Source organism: Rhinoderma darwinii, chromosome 3 (assembly GCF_050947455.1).
Source record: "Rhinoderma darwinii isolate aRhiDar2 chromosome 3, aRhiDar2.hap1, whole genome shotgun sequence".
NCBI lineage: Eukaryota > Metazoa > Chordata > Amphibia > Anura > Rhinodermatidae > Rhinoderma > Rhinoderma darwinii.
In genome coordinates this window covers 408,914,036-408,917,630 of record NC_134689.1, presented here as the reverse complement: position 1 = coordinate 408,917,630, position 3,595 = coordinate 408,914,036, and positions in this window count along the sequence as shown.

Here is a 3,595-nt window from a genome sequence, read left to right as displayed (position 1 = left end):
GGGCAGCACACCCCGCTCATACACTCTGGAGCTGGCTGACAGCAACTGCTGCTGATAATGATGATGACGATAATGTGCAAAGGGTTATCTATCGGCGGACAGTATCACACTCTGGCCCTGGAACTGTGCCACGGTCTGCCTCTGCTGTTCACTACCGCCTCTGACATTTTTGAACATACCCCACTTTAACTTGATTTTAAATGTTTCACTTTCAAATGTTTCACTTTCAGTAGCAGAAATGCCATTCTTTGACATTTGGGCCTTTTTATTGTCACTGCTGCTTGGTCACCAAATGGATCTCCTTGGATTGAGGCCTAGTCCTCTCCCCACCGCCCTGGAACTCTGCCCCGGCCTACGCTGCCTGCCGTCACACCCCTGGCCCTGGAACTCTGCCCCGGCCTACCTCTGCTGTTCACTACCGCCTCTGACATTTTTGAACATACCCCACTTTAACTTGATTTTAAATGTTTCACTTTCAAATGTTTCACTTTCAGTTGCAGAAATGTAATTCTTTGACATTTGGGCCTTTTTATTTTCACTGCTGCTTGGTCACCAAATGGATCTCCTTGGATTGAGGCCTAGTCCTCTCCCCACCGCCCTGGAACTCTGCCCTGGCCTACGCTGCCTGCCGTCACACCCCTGGCCCTGGAACTCTGCCCCGGCCTACCTCTGCTGTTCACTACCGCCTCTGACATTTTTGAACATACCCCACTTTAACTTGATTTTAAATGTTTCACTTTCAAATGTTTCACTTTCAGTAGCAGAAATGGCATTCTTTGACATTTGGGCCTTTTTATTTTCACTGCTGCTTGGTCACCAAATGGATCTCCTTGGATTGAGGCCTAGTCCTCTCCCCACCGCCCTGGAACTCTGCCCCGGCCTACGCTGCCTGCCGTCACCCCCTGGCCCTGGAACTCTGCCCCGGCCTGCCTCTGCTGCTCACCACCACCTCTGACATTTGTGAACATACCCCACTTTAACTTGATTTTAAATGTTTCACTTTCAAATGTTTCACTTTCAGTAGCAGAAATGGCATTCTTTGACATTTGGGCCTTTTTATTTTCACTGCTGCTTGGTCACCAAATGGATCTCCTTGGATTGAGGCCTAGTCCTCTCCCCACCGCCCTGGAACTCTGCCCCGGCCTACGCTGCCTGCCGTCACACCCCTGGCCCTGGAACTCTGCCCCGGCCTGCCTCTGCTGCTCACCACCGCCTCTGACATTTGTGAACATACCCCACTTTAACTTGATTTTAAATGTTTCACTTTCAAATGTTTCACTTTCAGTAGCAGAAATGGCATTCTTTGACATTTGGGCCTTTTTATTTTCACTGCTGCTTGGTCACCAAATGGATCTCCTTGGATTGAGGCCTAGTCCTCTCCCCACCGCCCTGGAACTCTGCCCCGGCCTACGCTGCCTGCCGTCACACCCCTGGCCCTGGAACTCTGCCCCGGCCTGCCTCTGCTGCTCACCACCGCCTCTGACATTTTTGAACATACCCCACTTTAACTTGATTTTAAATGTTTCACTTTCAAATGTTTCACTTTCAGTAGCAGAAATGTCATTCTTTGACATTTGGGCCTTTTTATTTTCACTGCTGCTTGGTCACCAAATGGATCTCCTTGGATTGAGGCCTAGTCCTCTCCCCACCGCCCTGGAACTCTGCCCCGGCCTACGCTGCCTGCCGTCACACCCCTGGCCCTGGAACTCTGCCCCGGCCTGCCTCTGCTGCTCACCACCGCCTCTGACATTTGTGAACATACCCCACTGTAACTTGATTTTAAATGTTTCACTTTCAGTAGCAGAAATGTCATTCTTTGGCATTTGGGCCTTTTTATTGTCACTGCTGTTTAGTCACCAAATGGATCTCCTTGGATTGAGGCCCAGTCCTCTCCCCACCGCCCTGGAACTCTGCCCCGGCCTACGCTGCCTGCCGTCACCCCCTGGCCCTGGAACTCTGCCCCGGCCTGCCTCTGCTGCTCACCACCGCCTCTGACATTTTTGAACATACCCCACTTTAACTTGATTTTAAATGTTTCACTTTCAAATGTTTCACTTTCAGTAGCAGAAGTGTCATTCTTTGACATTTGGGCCTTTTTATTTTCACTGCTGTTTGGTCACCAAATGGATCTCCTTACCTACCAGCAATCACCCTGGAACTCTGGCTGGGCATGGGGATGCAAGTTGCTCCCGCTGACTCCCACCGGGACCTACCTGCAATCACCCTGGAACTCTGGCTGGGCATGGGGATGCAGGTTGCTCCCGCTGCCCCCCTTCCACCCCACCGGGACCTACCAGCAATCACCCTGGAACTCTGGCTGGGCATGGAGATGCGGGTTGCTCCCCCTTCCACCCCACCGGGACCTACCAGCAATCGCCCTGGAACTCTGGCTGGGCATGGGGATGCAAGTTGCTCCTGCTGACTCCCACCGGGACCTACCTGCAATCACCCTGGAACTCTGGCTGGGCATGGGGATGCAAGTTGCTCCCGCTGCTCCCCTTCCACCCCACCGGGACCTACCACCAATCACCCTGGAACTCTGGCTGGGCATGGAGATGCAAGTTGCTCCCGCTGCCCCCCCACCGGGACCTACCTGCAATCACCCTGGAACTCTGGCTGGGCATGGGGATGCAGGTTGCTCCCGCTGCTCCCCTACCACCCCACCGGGACCTACCACCAATCACCCTGGAACTCTAGCTGGGCATGGGGATGCAGGTTGCTCCCGCTGCCCCCCCACCGGGTCCTTCCAGCAATCACCCTGGAACTCTGGCTGTGCATGGGGATGCATGTTGCTCCCGCTGGCCCCCAACGGGACCTACCTGCAATCACCCTGGAACTCTGGCTGGGCATGAGGATGCAGGTTGCTCCCGCTGCCCCCCCACCGGGACCTACCACCAATCACCCTGGAACTCTGGCTGGGCATGGGGATGCAGGTTGCTCCCGCTGGCCCCCCACCGGGACCTACCTGCAATCACTCTGGAACTCTGGCTGGGCATAGGGACACAGGTTGGTCCCGCTGCCCCCCCTTCCACCCCACCGGGACATACGTGCAAAAATCCTGGAACTCTGGCTGGGCATGGGGATGCAAGTTGCTCCCGCTGCCCCCCCCACCGGGTCCTTCCTGCAATCACCCTGGAACTATGGCTGGGCATGGGGATGCATGTTGCTCCCGCTGGCCCCCAACGGGACCTACCTGCAATCACTCTGGAACTCTGGCTGGGCATAGGGACACAGGTTGGTCCCGCTGCCCCCCCTTCCACCCCACCGGGACATACCTGCAATCACCCTGGAACTCTGGCTGGGCATGAGGATGCAGGTTGCTCCCGCTGCCCCCCACCGGGACCTACCACCAATCACCCTGGAACTCTGGCTGGGCATGGGGATGCAGGTTGCTCCCGCTGCCCCCCCACCGGGACCTACCACCAATCACCCTGGAACTCTGGCTGGGCATGGGGATGTAGGTTTCTCCCGCTGCCCCCCCACCGGTACCTACCACCAATCACCCTGGAACTCTGGCTGGGCATGGGGATGCAGGTTGCTCCCGCTGCCCCCCCACCGGGACCTACCACCAATCACCCTGGAACTCTGGCTGGGC